At 45.9% G+C, this 16,215-nt stretch overlaps 1 non-coding gene across 1 annotated transcript; it reads right to left on the reverse strand.

Moving 5' to 3' along the window:
* Nucleotides 1-13,199: 13,199 nt before the first annotated feature.
* Nucleotides 13,200-13,287, reverse strand: trnap-cgg (transfer RNA proline (anticodon CGG)). The gene is given in 2 exon segments: nt 13,200-13,235; nt 13,252-13,287. It is a non-coding gene; the product is annotated as a tRNA-Pro (tRNA).
* Nucleotides 13,288-16,215: the final 2,928 nt, after the last annotated feature.

Genomic DNA, 16,215 nt, shown 5'->3' on the forward strand with positions numbered 1-16,215 from the left:
GAGGTACCAGCGTATTGGAAAGCAGCTAATGTTACGCCTCTGTTTAAAAAAGGGGGCAGACAAAAGGCAGGTAACAATAGGCCGGGTAGTTTATCATCTGTCGTGGGGAAAATGTTTGAAACTATCATTAAGGAAGAAATAGCGGGACATCGAGATAGGCTTAGTGCAATCAAGCAGACACAGCATAGATTCATGAAGGGGAAATCACGTTTAACTAATTTACTGGAATTCTTTGAGGATATAACGAGCATGGTGGATAGAGGTGTACCGATGGATGTGGTGTATTTATATTTCCAAAAGGCTTTCGATAAGGTACCACACAAAAGGTTACGTCCGAAGATAGAGGAACGCGGAGTCAGAGGATGTGTATTAGCATGGATCGAGATTTGGCTGGCGAACAGAAAGCAGAGAGGCGGGATAAATTGGTGCTTTTCAGGTTGGAAATCGGTGGTTAGTGGTGTGCCACAGGGATCCGTGCTAGGACCACAACTGTATGCAATATACATAGATGACCTGGAAGAGGGGACAGAGTGTCGTGTAAAAGAATTTGCAGATGACACAAAGATTAGTGGGAAAGCGAGTTGTGTAGAGGACACAGAGAGGCTGCAAAGAAATTTGGATAGGTTAAGCGAATGGGCTAAGGTTTGGCAGATGGAATAAAATGTCGGAAAGTGTGAGGTCATCCACCTTGGGAAAAAAAAACAGTAAAAGGGAATATTATTTGAATAGGGAGAAATTACAACATGCTGCGGTGCAGAGGGACCTGGGGGTTCTTGTGCATGAATCCCCAAAAGTTAGTTTGCAGGTGCAGCAGGTAATCAGGAAAGTGAATGGAATGTTCGCCTTCATTGCGAGAGGGATGGAGTACAAAAGCAGGGAGGTCCTGCTGCAACTGTATAGGGTAATTGTGAGGCCGCACCTGGAGTACTGCGTGCAGTTTTGGTCACCTTACTTAAGGAAGGATATACTGGCATTGGAGGGGTTACAGAGACGATTCATTCGGCTGATTCCGCAGATGAGGGGGTTATCATATGATGATAGACTGAGGAGACTGGGTATTTACTCGGTGGAGTTCAGAAGGATGAGGGGTGATCTCTTAGAAACATTTAAAATAATGAAAGGGATAGACAAGATAGAGGCAGACAGGTTGTTTCCACTGGTAGGGGAGACTAGAACTAGGAGGCACAGCCTCAAAATACGGGGGAGCCAATTTAATACCGAGTTGAGAAGGAATTTCTTCTCCCAGAGGTTTGTGAATCTGTGGAATTATCTGCCCAAGGTAGCAGTTGAGGCGAGCACATTGAATGTATTCAAGTCACAGATAGATAGATGTTTAACCACGAAGGGAATTAAGGGTTACGGGAACGGGCGGGTAAGTGGAGCTGAGTCCACGGCCAGATCAGCCATGATCTTGTTGAATGGCGGAGCATGCCCGAGGGGAAAGATGGCCTACTCCTTTTCCTAATTCCTATGTTTCTTATGTTTCTTTTGGAGTAGGCGTCGACTACAACCAAAAACATTTTTGAAGGGACCTGCGTAGTCCTCATGTATGCGTGCCCAAGGCTTGGTGGGCCAGGACCAGGGGCTAAGGTGGGCTTCCCTTGGCGCATTAGTCAGCTGGGCAAACGTGTTGCACCTGCGAACACAAAGTTCCAGATCTGCGTCTATCCCTGGACACCGAATGTGTGACTTGGCAATTGCCTTCCTCATGAAAATGCCCGGGTGCTTATTGTGGAGTTCTCTGATGAACACCTCTCTGCACATCTGGTTTCTACGTAGTTTCCCCACAGTAGGCAATCGGGCTGAATCGAGAGTTCATCCCTGCGCCGTTGAAATAGTTTAACATCCTCAGGAGATGCCCTATACTTGGCTGCCCAGTCCCCATTAAGGACACATTTCTTGACGAGAGACAACAGCGGGTCTCTATTTGTCCAGACTTTAATCTGACGGGCTGTCACGGTGAGCCTTCACTTCCGAATGCTTCAACAGCCATGACCATCTCAGCACCATGCTCGGTAGCCCCCTCAGTGGTGGCTAGTGGGAGCCTGCGGAGTGCATCGGCGCCGTTTTCGGTGCCCGGTCTGTGCCGAATTGTATAGTCATAGGCGGCTAACGTGAGTGCCCACCTCTGTATGCGGGCCGATGCGTTTGCATTTATGGCCTTGTTGTCGGCCAAAAGGGACGTTAGGGGTTTGTGATCTGTCTCCAGCTCAAATTTCCTGCCAAACAGGTATTGGTGCATTTTCTTTACTGCATATACACATGCGAGCGCCTCCTTTTCTACCATCCCGTATCCCCTTTCTGCCTGGGACAGACTTCCGGAGGCCTAAACTACCGGCTGTAACTGACCCTTGGCATTGACATGCTGCAACACATCCGACACCATCGGACGACGCATCGTTACACAAGCTTCTTACATGGGTCATATTGCGTTAACAGAGTGTTGGAACATAACAAATTGCGTGCTCTATTAAAAGTCCTTTACTGGCTGTCCCCCCAGACACATTCGCGACCTTTGCGTAGGAGCACGTGTAGCAGCTCCAGCAGTTTGCTCAATTTGGGAAGAAAGTTACCAAAATAGTTCAGGAGCCCCAGGAACGAAGGCAGCTCCGTCGTGTTACGGGGTCTGGGTGCTCTCTGGATCGTTTCCGTTTTGGAGGCAGGTGGGCTGATCCCGTCTGCTGCTACCCTCCTCCCCAGGAATTATACCTCTGGAGCTGTGAAGATGCACTTCGCCTTTTTCAGTCGCAGCCCTATCCGGTCCAGTCTGCGGAGCACCTCCTCCAGGTTGTGGAGGTGTTCTTCAGTATCGTAACCCGTGATGAGGATGTCGTCCTGAAAAACCACCGTCCCTGGAATCGGCTTGAGGAGGCTTTCCATATTTCATTGTAAGATCGCAGCAACCTAGCGAATCCCGAACCGACATCTGTTGTACTCAAACAATCCTTTTGTGTCGTGATGGTGGTCAGCTTCTTCGGCTCACTCGCCAGCTCCTGGGTCATGTCAGCTGAGGTCAGCTCTAATTTTGAAAAATGTTTGCCACCGGATAGCGTCGCAAAGAGGTCCTCCGCTTTCAGTAGCGGATACTGGTCTTGGCGTGACACCCGATTGATGGTGGCCTTGTAATCACCACATATCCTGACCGACCCATCCGCCTTGAGCACCGGCACAATCTGGCTCGCCCAGTCACTGAATTCGACTGGGGAGATGATGCCTTCCCTTAGCAGACGGTCCAATTCGCCTTCTGTCGTTTCCCGCATCACATACGGTTCTGCCCTGGCCTTGTGGTGTACTGGCCTGGCGTCCGGGTTTATGTGAATCACTACCTTGGCCCCAATGAAAGTGCCGGGTTGAAATAATGAGTCAAATTTGTCCAGGATCTGTGAGCATGATACTCGCTCCACAGAGGAAATTGCACTGACATCTCCAAATTTCCAGTTCATGAAAGCAAGCGAACTTTGTGGGTCACGACTACCGTGGCGCTGCCTAGCACCGTAATAATTCCTTTGTGTATGTTCTTAGCTGTGCGTCAATCGGCGATAATTTTGGCCTCCTGGCCTTGGACGCCCACAACTTTTCGAACTATTTGATACCCATCAGGGACTGGTTGGCCCACGTGTCCAGCTCCACTGATACTGGGATGCCATTGAGGAGCACGTTCATCATTATCGGTGGCGTCCTGGTGTATGAACTGTATCCGTGCTCCACATGAACTTGCTGAACTTCAGCTTCCAGCGATTTCCCCCAGTGTTCATTTCTGCAATTTCTGCAGGTATTTTGGTCAGCTCTGCAAACTCCGGCTGAGTGCGTGCCTCCACGCCTCCAACATGAGCTGCTGTTGGAAATAAAAGGTCTCTTGCCAGTCGATCGTCACTGACTGCCCCGTGATTGTCCTTGATTGCACCATATACAGGTGTTGATGGACCCATTACTGGCCGCATTGTCCCTTGCAATGACGTGAATCACCGTTCAGCTTGCCATTGTCTCTGTCGAAATTCCCCTCTGGGTATGGCTACATATTGGGGCATGCCTGACTGCCCTTGGCTGCCTGGAGAAGTGTGTGATGCTTTAACAATGTTGAATCTCTGTCCCAACCATTGCTTCATGCAGTACCTCTTGTCGGTTCAGCTAGTGGCCATGCTCGTGTGGTTTAAATCCCAGTTTCTCATCGCCATTGATACGTCATTACTATACAGTGTAAATGCACACGAGGCCCATGCTTCAGAGAAGGTCAGTCTGTGACCTGTCCTTTATTTCTTAGCACTCAAGTGATGGAAGTGAGTGGAGCTTCCCCTTTTATACCTGAAGGTCCAGGTTAGGAGTGTCTCCCACAAGTTCACCACATAGTGGTCATTGTTCTCACAGTGTACAACTTAGGTCAGATTATACATGGGTTACAATGCTGATTGAATACATGACAGTCCCGGCCTCACTCACGCTGGAGCTGGGGACGAGCGATCAGTCGAATGGTTGTTTGCGGCTTCGATCTGCTGTTGTGAAGCGAGGCGGAGATGCAGGATCCTTTAATAATCTCTCACAACTCAACTGAAAGCAGCCGGAACGTGCAGCTTTGAGAGGGGCTTTCTGCACCGTCAGGGCTGGAAATGGGAGGGAGTGAGAGACACTGTGTAGAGTTTGAGTGTGTACAGAACTGTACAGAGAAACCAGCCAATGTAACAGGGCTGTGAGACACTGTTGATAGTCTAGTATAGGCAGTCCCTCGTATCGAGGATGATTTGTTTCCACTCTAAAAAGGGATGAGTTCACAGGTGTTTCGATGAGGGACCTGAAATCTAGGTCCCGAACTACATCCTGAAGGGTGGAAGATGCCTGTGGGTGGATTTTTTTAACGTGGGGTGACCGTTGCACACCAGCCACCACACGGGCTTGACAGAGCTTGGTCTTGGTCCAGAGGCAAGGATTACCCAAGGCGACCATTGACCAAGCTCTGCTGCATGGACCAATTGTGTACACATGCGCCGACTATCCATCGAACGCAGAATGGGCTGGCCCGTGCTGTCCCTGGGCCCTCGTCTCTATTGAGCCCCGATCACGACGCTCCTGGGCCCCGATCTCTCACCACTCCTCCGCCCCGATCAAAAATGGAGCAGTCAGAAACAGGACATCCATTAGTCTCTCTTATCTTGGTGACATCAAATATTAATAATGTTATTTGAAATATCAAAATATTAAACTCCAGCCTAGTTGAAGGGTTATTAACATCAGCAGAAACAAACATCAACTTTGTTAATATTGAACCATTGATGTCAATTATTCCATTTTTTCTAATATTTAATTGAACAATGTTGAAAAGGTTTCTACCCGGTTTCGATCCGGGGATTTTTCGCGTGTTCGACGAACGTGATAACCACTACACTACAGAAACATTGCGATTGACACACTGCTAGGAACATAACCAGAGCTTTAACCTACACAGCTGGCCGATACTTCAGGAGCTGGTTTTACGAGAATAGAATGACGGTGCAATATTTAGAAAGGCTGTGAGTGTGGCAGGAATTGATCTCGTGTTTCCCAGATTTTACACATAGGAACAGGAGCGAGTGGTTAGGATCCGGGATGCAAGGCTTGAAAGGGCGGTGGAGACAGATGCAATCTTATCTTTCTGATGGGAGTTGGATAAGTGTCTGAAGGAAAAACAATTGCAGGGCTCCAGGGAAAGGGCGGGGGAGTGGGACTCGCTTATAGTCGGTACGGTCTCGATGGGCCTAATGGCCTTCCGTGATGTAACCATTCCATGATTCGATAAGTTAGTAGCGCATTTGATAGTGTGGGTGGAAGCAGAACATTGCAAAGGGACATGGATTGAGTCGGCAAATCTAGAGGCATCTCATTCAGGAGATTCAGGGGGCACGGAAAATCGGGAGTTTAATGACTTTGAAAGGAACATTTTTGTTTTGTGCCGTTTCGGTCACAGAAATGTTTGTGAAAGGAATTTTTTGCAGAAAGGGATGCAGCATTTAACCTTCTGCCTCAACACTTCTTTCTGGGTGTCAGGTCACATTTCGTTTCAATGTTAATCAATTGCTATAAGAACATAAGAATTAGGAACAGGAGTGGGCCATCTAGCCCCTCGAGCCTGCTCCAACTTCCTCAGCATCTGGAACAATCTACCGACATCTAACCAGTCCTGTCCCATCAGAATCTGATATGTTTCGATGAGGTCCCCTCTCATCCTTCTAAACTCCAATGTATAAAGGCCCAGTTGATCCAGTCTCTCCTCATATGTCAGTCCAGGCATCCCGGGAATCAGTCTGGTGAACCTTCGCTCCACTCCCTCAATAGCAAGAACGTCCTTCCTCAGATTAGGAGACCAAAATTGAAAACAATATTCCAGTTGAGGACTCACCAAGGCCCTGTACAACTGCAATAAGAAATACTTGCTCCTATACTCAAATCACCTAGCTATAAAGGCCAACATACGATTTACCTTTTTCCTGCCTATTGTACCTGTATGCCAACTTTCAGTGACTGATGAACCATGACACCCAGGTCTCATTGCACCTCCCCTTTTCCTAATCTGCCACAATTCAGATAATATTCTGTCTTCACGTTTTTGCCCTCAAAGTGGATAACCTCACATTTATCCACGTTATACTGCATCTGCCATGAATTTGCCCACTCACCTAACCTGTCTAAGTCACCCTGCAGTCTCTTAGCGTCCCCCTCACAGCTCACACCGCCACCCAGTTTTGTTTCATCTGCAAATCTACATTCAATTCCTTCATCCAAATCATTGATGTATATTGTAAAGAGCTGTGGTCCCAGCACTGAGCCCTGCGGCACTCCACTAGTCACTGCCTGCCATTCTGAAAAGGACCCTTTTATCCCGACTCTCTGCTTTCTGTCTGCCAACCAGTTCTCTATCCACGTAAGTATATTACCCCCAATACCATGTGCTTTGATTTTGCACAGCAATCTCTTGTGTGGACCCTTGTCAACAACCTTTTGAAAGTCCAACTATACCACATCCACTGGTTCTCCCTTGTCCACTCTACTCGTTACAGCCTCAAAAATTCCAGAAGATTTGTCAAGCATGATTTCCCTTTCATAAATCCATGCTGACTTGGACCGATCCTGTCACTGCTTTCCAAATGCGTTGCTATTTCATCCTTAATAATTGATTCCAACATTTTCCCCACGACTGATTCAGGCTAACCGGTGTATAATTACACGCTTTCTCTCTCCCTCCCTTCTTAAAAAGAATTTTTTACATTAGCTACTCTCTTGTCCATAGGAACTGATCCCGAGTCAATAGACTGTTGGAAAATGATCACCAATGCATCCACTATTTCTAGGGCGACTTCCTTAAGTACTCTTGGATGCAGACTATCAGGCCCCGGGGATTTATCATCCTTCAATCCCATCAATTTCCCACCACATAAGGATATCCTTCAGTTACTCATTCTCACTCGACCATCGGTCCCCGAGTACTTTTGGAAGGTTATTCGTGTCTTCCTTCGTGAAGACGGAACTGAAGTATTTGGTCAATTGGTCTGCCATTCCATTGTTCCCCAATATAAATTCACCTGAATCCGACTGCAAGGGACCTACAATTGTCTTCACTAATCGTTTTCTCTTCACATGATTACAGAAGCTTTTGCAGTCAGTTGTTATGTTCCAAGCAAGCTTCCTCTCAAAATCCATTTTCCCCCTCCTCATGAAACCCTTAGTCCTCCTCTGTTGAATTCAAAATTTCTCCCAGTTCTCAGGTTTGCTCCTTTTTCTGGCCAATTTATTTTCCTCTTCCTTAGGTTTTAACACTATCCTTAATTTCCCTTGTTAGCCACGGTTGAGCAACGTTCTCCGTTCTATTTTTACTCCAGACAGCGATGTGCAATTGCTGAAGTCACCCGTGTGATCTTTAAATGTTTGCCATTGCCTATCCACCATCAACCCTTTAAGTATCATTGGCCAGTCTATTCTAGCCAATTCACACCTCATACCGTCAAAGTTACCTTTCCTTAAGTTCAGGACCCAAGTTTCTGAAATAACTGTGACACTCTCCATCTTAATGAAGAATTCTACCATATTATGTTACTCGTCCCCAAGGGGCCTCGCACAACAAGATTGATAATTAGTCCCTTCTCATTACACATCACCCAGTCAAGAATGGCCAGATCTCTTCTGGGTTGAGAAAACCATCCATAATACACTCCATGAAATCCTCCTCCAACACATCACTACCATGTGTTTAGCTCAATCACGATGTAGTTAAAATTACCCATGATAACTGCTGTACCACCACTGCACACATCCCTTCTTTCTTCTTTGATGCTGTCCCCAACCCGACCACTACTAACCAGTGAGACAGACATTGCAGCAAGTGACTGGTTATTGTGAAACAGCAATTGCTAAAAGACCAGTGACCACGACATGATTTAAACACGCAACTCGTTGATCAAGAGTCAGGCGCACTACCATTGCACAACAAGGTCTACACAGTCATTGCGGGATGTTCGTCTATATGAGGGTTCTGCAATACAAGGGACTTTAAAATCCCCGCCCATTCCTACCAGGTATCACAAGCAGCGCTCACCTGACAGTCACCGGATGGCTTGCTCGAAAACTTTTATCTTGCTTTCACAGGAAAGCATCATTAATTAACCCTTCACCTTCTTTTGCACAATCAAACAAATGCTAACTCAGAGACGCTCCATACTTCAATCATTTGGCCTGTGCTTTGGGGAGCGGCCAGGGAAGTGGAACTGAGTCCATGATCAGATCAGCCATGATCGTATCAAATGGTGGAGCAGGATCGAGGGGCCGTATGACCCACTCCTGCTCCTACTTCATATGTTCTTATGTATGTTAACCCATTTTACTCACTGTATTTTAGCTTTCTGGTTCAAAGTGTTCATTGCCGATGACACCAGGAATCTGGTGCAAATTTTATCAAATTTATCAGCACCGATTATTCCTACCGTGCACACAAAATACAATCAGTAGTGAAGATAAAATCCCACCGTGTGTATTTTCAGATTTAACGCAGTAGCATTTCAAATAAAGTGAAAGAATTTTACACTAAAAAATTTGCAAGTGTTGCTTGTATTTGTGTCTTTAATTAAACTTTGTGGCGTCTGACTCCCGTTCATGCCACTGCTGAATAAGAGAGGAGGGTTTGACATTGACCAGACTGCACTGCCCCTGATATTTGTCAGCTCATCCTTTATATTCAGTGGTTTCTCGCCCTATGATGGGCTGCAGTGTAGCGGATATCGCTTAGGCCTCACACGCAAAAGGTCCCCATGGATCCGTTTTCTCTCACTCAAAGTTATCTATTTATTGGTGAAATAAAGAGCACTTAATGAATAAAGGAGCCCTATTGCCAGGAGAATAAATAGCAAATAAAAACAGCAAATGCTGGAAATCTCAGCTGGTCAGGCAGCATTTGCAGGGAGACTAAACTCGCCTCCGATTGTTCATCCACAGCAAGTTTAAAAATAATGATTCTGCCTGGGATTGAACTTGGGACCTATTGCGTGTAAAGCAAACGTGATAACCACTACACTACAGAAACCTCTGGCACAGCAGCCCCCTCAGCGAGGAGCTGACCAGTGAGCTCCCTCTGTGCTGATCGGGAATGTGTTGGCTCTCCTGAAACAAATTCTGTCCCACACTGAGAATTCTCAATCCTTCTCCTCCGCTGCCCTTTACAGAAATGTCACGGATCACCCAGCCACCGTGTTCATTTCCACAACCTCACAGTGGGGCCACAGAGGCTCCTACCGTCTCCCCGCGATCAGCGAACTCACCCAGTTTACAAAATTAAACCCCAAACACGTGCCCGGCAAAGTGCAGGAGAAGCCAGATAGTCTGTAATCTCGGTCTATCACAGAGAGTATTGGTATTCATGGTGATTACAGCAATTATTAAGTGTCTCACAGACCTCAATTATTTTTCTGCAATGAATTGATCGATGATTGAAACCAGGTTAGTGCGCCGGGTCTTAACCCCTCGACCACCAGGGAACAGTTACGATACATGTCGAACCAGGTTAGTGCACCGGATCTTAACCCCTCGACCACCAGGGAACAGTTACGATGCACGTCGATATATTTATATATATTTATATATGAACCTGAATGTCAATGGCTACCTACCTAGATCTCGTGGCGCCCACGGTAGTGCGTCTAACTTTGAGTGAGAGAAACGGTTCCACAGTGACACCTGTCATGTGTTCGACATGGTTACTGCTTGTACTATTACAAGGTGTGCCACCAGAGGGCACTGCAGTGGGAGACTTGTAGCTTACCTGCACAGGTGTGTCTGGCCTAGTATAAAAGGCAGGCCACCAGGTGTGATCCTCACTCTGTGGTTATCAATAAAGGACTCAGGTCACTACAGTTAAATAACGACACATTGTCTCGTGGAGTCATTATCAGAGCATTTGAAGGTATAACAAGGGAGCCAAAAGCCTCAGAATCTGGAAATTCTACCAAAGCGTCGAAGTCATGCTGTAGGTGCCTGGGACAACACATTGCTCAAAGTTCTCCACACGTGAAGGCAGAGTGTTTCTTCGACAGAAAGACTGGGCATCTTGCGAAGTCATGCCGACTGAAGGGTAAACCTATTTTTAAAGCTATGACTCCAGCGTTCAAAGCTATGAGTAGAAATCCCAAGAGACTACATAGTATGGAAGACCAACAACAGGACGATGAGATGTTAGAGTTACACATCATCAGGAGCACTAGTTTAACGGACAGTGATTCGGAAAGCATCAAAATCCACATAGATGCGTGATTTCCAACTGGAGAAACCCAAGATAGAGCAGCGAGGCTACTCGGGAGAGTAAATTCCTGTGGTTGGTCATATCACTGTAACGATCGGTGAAATATAAAGATTAATTTCAGAACTTGCCTCGAATAGTAGTGAAAAGAGACAAGTCTGCCTTACAAGGAAGAAATTGATTAAGCTCACTGAAGCTGGATTGTAGTCAGATTTTCTGTGTGGAAGCGAGATTTTCATCAACGGATGAGGTTATCAAGAAGTATCCAAAGGTGTTCTGCGAAACGGACAGTCCGATCCAAGGCTTCAAGGCGAGTGTCAGGGTACAGAAGGACGCTAGATTGGTTTACTACAAGCCCCGTTCCGTACCATATGCACTCAAGGAGAAAGTTGAGCATGAACTCAAAAAACTAGAAGGTGTTAACCGTTACACTGCGGAAACATCTCCACTTTCAGCACAAGATTAACAAAATTAAACCCAATGAGATCGGGAGAAAAGTTCCTCACATGCTCAGGGCAAAATAAATAATTGTCGTTCTACAAAAGAATGAACAAATTTCAGCACCAGGTCAGACGGAAATGTTAAGCGAGCAGGTGGACGGCAGAATCGCACTTTTAAGGAGTTGGTGGTGACAAAGCAAATGGGTTCTGCCGAATGATTCAATATAAGGAATGTCTGCAATAGGATTCGAACACTATCTACAGTGATCTGAACACATCACCTTAGACCACTCGGCCATCATTACTATACAGTGCTGTGTGTGGCCACCTGCAGGTTGATTTTGAACTTTTGTGTCCTGTTACATGAAATAAATCAGGGCAGCAGGCAGATCTCTGCCTGACACCGGGGAAAGAGTGAGACAGACCTTGGAGCAAGGGTCTGGTTATTGTCAAACAGCAAATGAAATATTAATTCTGGAAGAATAACATTGAAACGAAATGTGATCCTGACAGCCAGAAACAAGTGCTAAGGCAAAAGGATAAATGCTGCATCCCTTCCTGCAAAAAATTCCTTCACAAACATTTCTCTGAACAAAACGAAAATGTTCCTTTCAAAGTCATTAAACTCCCGAATTTCCACGCCCCGCGACTCTCCTGAATCAGATGCCTCAAGTTTTACCGACTCCATCCATATCCCTTTGCTCCAAGGTCTGTCTCCCTGTTTCCCCGGTGTCAGGCAGAGATCCGCCTGCGGCCCTCATTTATTTCACTCTCTATGAATCTCTCTAATATTCCAACAGCAGCCATGGTTGTGTGAAGGTTTGTATTCTGTTGATCGTCGCCAATTGTTGTGAAAAGTAGAACACCAGGAGGCTGAGTACTGTGAGCTAAACTTAGTGTGATCTTAGTCTTCTTTATTACAATTCCAGAGTGCCGGAACAACATGGCAGCCAACCTTTTATGCTGGCCCTGCAGGTGTGGGCAGGTGACCATTAGGACTCCAACATTCACGCCCTCTGGTGGCAAGTATGACAGAGTTACATACTTCACATAATTGTTATCGTTAAGAAGTTATAATTCCAATGAATGCCTGCGTCATCAGAAAGGAGCCTGGTTTGTAGGACAAGGCTACATATCAGGAAGGAGCGTAGTTAGATGACAAGGGAAGTGATACTCTGATGATAAGTTTGGAGAATAAAAAGAGTAAATACTGGAAACACTGAGCAGGCCAGGCAGCATCTGTGGAGAGAGAAACAGAGTTAACGTTTCAGGTTAATGACCTTCCATCAGAAGTTGGGCAGTTGTGTTAGGTAATACTATTAAAAGTTTCAATTGTCACGAAGCAGGGGTAAGGAAAATATATAAAATGTGGCATTTGGAACAGATAGTTTGAATCCGATTAATGTTTGATCAATTTGTCCACCGAGCAGAAAACTGCAACGTGTTTGATTTCTTCGGCTAACATTCGCAAGGTTTGGGTGTAAGTACTATTAAGTGTATGTTTCATTATTGTCTGCTTAATAACTCTGACATTTAATGTTGCCGACACTATTCCTGCACTGCGTGTGTTCCAGCTCCGTTTGGAGCACCGATCCCTTCAATCCGTCGCTTACAGGGAGAGTTGGATTCACCGTTTCTTTGTTTGGTGAAATTTAAAAGATTGAATGCGGCGCACATCTACCTGGTCACCTACTCACTAACCGCTACACGCTGCTCCCGTGAGATGGATGCACAGTTACTGTTACAAGCTTGAACGCAGGTACAAGCAGAACTCATTCATAGAAAGTCCAAGTCCCTGAGGCACCTGATTTTTTGCAACAAACTCCTTCGCAACGAGTTGCGGTTCATGTGGGGTGATTTGGGCACATCTTTCCCCACACGACAACACTTCAAACACAACTCAACGGATGCAAAGCGCTTTGGTGCGTCATTAGTTCCTGAAATGTGTTGTAGAAATGCAAGACCTTCTTTGCAAAAGTTTGATGCGATTTCAAAATTTTTGGGTAAACTGTGGGCTCGTCCGGGATTTGAACCCGGGACCTCTCGCAAATTTCAAGCAATAACCCCGAAGCGAGAATCATACCCCTAGACCAACGAGCCAACTGCTCGATAAACGTGGAGATAAGGTGTAACCATTATTGAAACATTTTTAGTGTCTTGCTATTCTTGATCGGAGGAGCACATGAGATGGAATCAGTGACTTTGCTTTTTCGACCTGTCTTCTGAAGCACCGCACGGTCCAACTCCGACAGTCAATGAACTGTTGGGACGTTAGTGTATCCAGGCTGTGTGTGGTCACCCCGAGCATAGCAGAGGGGTTTCTGCATTAGTTCTGGGTGGGGACAGTATATTTCCCCTTCTCTCTTCATCTTGTCTATAACCCTGTGCTTTGGTTTCTCTATTTATTCCCCTATCTCAGTTTCTAGTGTTTAAAAGGGAACAAAAGATGAAATGGGTCTCACTGTGGAACAATTTCTCTCACTCAAAGTTAGACACACTACCGTGGGCAGCACGAGGTCTAGGTTGGTAGCTGTTGATATTCAGCGTCATATATAAATATATATAAATATATCGACATGTATCGTAACAGTTCCCTGGTGGTCGAGCGATTAATACCCGGCGGACTAACCTGGTTTCAATCCTCGATCAAATCATCGCATAAAAATAATTGAGGTCTGTGAGACGATTAATAATTGCTGTAACCACCATGAATACCAATACTTTCTGTGATAGACCGAGCTTACAGACTATCTGACTTTTCCGAGCATGTATTCCGGGTTTAATTTTGTAAACTGGGTGAGTTCGGTGATCGCGGAGAGAAAGGTAGGAGCCTCTGTGGCCCCACTGTGAGGATGTGGAAGTGAACACTGTGGCTGGGTGATCCCTGACATTTCTGTAAAGGGCAGCGGAGGTGAAGGATTGAGAACATTCAGTGCAGGACAGAAGTTGTTTTCGGTGAGCCAACACACAATGCCGATCAGCACAGACGGTGCTCAGTGGTCACCTGCCCTCTGTTGGGATTATTGTACCAGAGGTTTCTGTAGTGTAGTGGTTATCACGTTTGCATTACACGGGGAAGGTCCCTGGTTCAATCCCGAGTTTCGTCTCCTGGGAAATGCTGCCTGACCTGCTGAAATTGCCAGCATTTGCAATTTTATCTCCTGGTAAAAGGGCTCCCTTATTCCTTAATTGCTCTTTATTTCACTTCAATAAATAGATAACTTTCACTGAGAGAAAACGGATCCACCGGGGACCTTTTGCGTGTGAGGCCAACGTGATATCCGCTGCACTGCAGCCCATCAAACGGTGAGAAACAACTGAATATAAAGGATGAGCTGTTCAACGTCAAACCCTCCTTTCTTATTCAGCAGTGGCATGAACGGGAGTCAGACGCCACAAAGTTTAATTGAAGACACAAATACAAGTAACACTTGCAAATCTTTTCACTGTAGAATTCTTTCACTTTATTTGAAATCCGACAGCATTGAATCTGAAAATAAGCACGGTGGTATTTTATCTTCACGAGTGATTTTATTTTGTGTGCACGACAGGAAAAACCGGTGCTGCTAAATTTGATAAAAGTTGCCCCAGATCCCTGAAGACTTTGAACCAGAAAGCTAAAATACAGTGAGAAAAATGGGATATGGCTTTCGAGTTAAGATGTAAAGCACAGGCCAAATGATTGAAGTATGGAATGTCCCTGAGTTAGCATTTGTTTCATTGTGCAAAAGAAGGTGAGGGGTTAATTAATGATGGTTTCCCGTGAAAGCAAGAGTAAAGTTTTCGAGCAAACCATTCGGTGACTGTCCGGTGAGCGCGGTTTGTGATACCTGGTGGGAATGGGCGGGGATTTTAAAGCCCCTTGTATTGCAGAACCTTCATATAGACGAACATCTCCAGCTCACTGTGTAGGTCTCATGGTGCAACGGTCGTGTGTCTGATTCCACGTTAGTAGGTTGCGTGTTCAAATCACGTTAGGGTCAGTGTTTTTTTGGATATTTTTCGACCAGAATTAATATTTCATTTGCTGTTTGACAACAACCAAACCCTTGCTGCAGTGTCTGTCTCACTGTTTCCCCGGTGTCAGGCAGAGATACGCCTGCTGCCATTATTTATTTCATGTGACAGGACACAAAAGTTCAAAATCAACCTGCAGGTGGCCACGTAAAGCACTGCATAGTCAGGATGGCCGAGCGGTCTAAGGTGCTGTGTTCAAATTGCAGTTTTCTCTGAAGGTGAGGGTTCGAATCCCACTTGTGACTTTTCTGATCTTTAAGCGGAATCCATTTGTTTTGTCATCACCAACTCCTTAAAAGTGCAATTCAGCAGTCCACGTGCTCGCTTAACATTTCCGTCTGACCTCGTGCTGAAGTTTGTTCATTCTTTTGTGGACCATCAATCAGATATTTTGCCCTGAGCATGTGAGGAACTTTTATCCCGATCTCATTGGGTTTAATTTTGGTAATCTGGTGCTGAAAGTGGAGACGTTTCCGCAGTGTAACGGTTAACACGTTCGCCTCACACGCGAAAGCACCTCGGACGGAAATATTTTCTGGAGCTTTCTCATGCATGTTCAGAGGAGAGTTTGTTCTCCTGTGAAAGGTCAAGAGATCATAAGAACGTAAGAGTTAGGAACAGGAGTCAGCCATTCGGCCCATTTTCAAGTTTTCAAGATCTTTCCGCCCGGTTTCGGACCGGGGACCTTTCGTGTGTGAGGCGAATGTGATAACTACTACACTTCAGAAACACTATGATAGAATCTATCACAGGATAAAACCACAGCTCTAACCTACACAGCTAGCCGAGAATTCAGGAACTTGTTTCAAGAGAATAGAATGAGGGTGCTATATTTAAGAAGGCTGTAAGTGTGGCCTTCGACAGCGTGGACCATTTTCCACGCCTTGGGAACCTACTATCAGCAAGGGCAGACATCGAAGACGAGGTCCAACACCGCCTCCAGTGTGCCAGCACAGCCTTCGATCACCTGAGCAGGAGAGTGTTTGAAGACCAGGACCTCAAATCTGGCAC

Source organism: Pristiophorus japonicus, unplaced genomic scaffold (assembly GCF_044704955.1).
Source record: "Pristiophorus japonicus isolate sPriJap1 unplaced genomic scaffold, sPriJap1.hap1 HAP1_SCAFFOLD_109, whole genome shotgun sequence".
Taxonomy (NCBI): Eukaryota; Metazoa; Chordata; class Chondrichthyes; family Pristiophoridae; genus Pristiophorus; species Pristiophorus japonicus.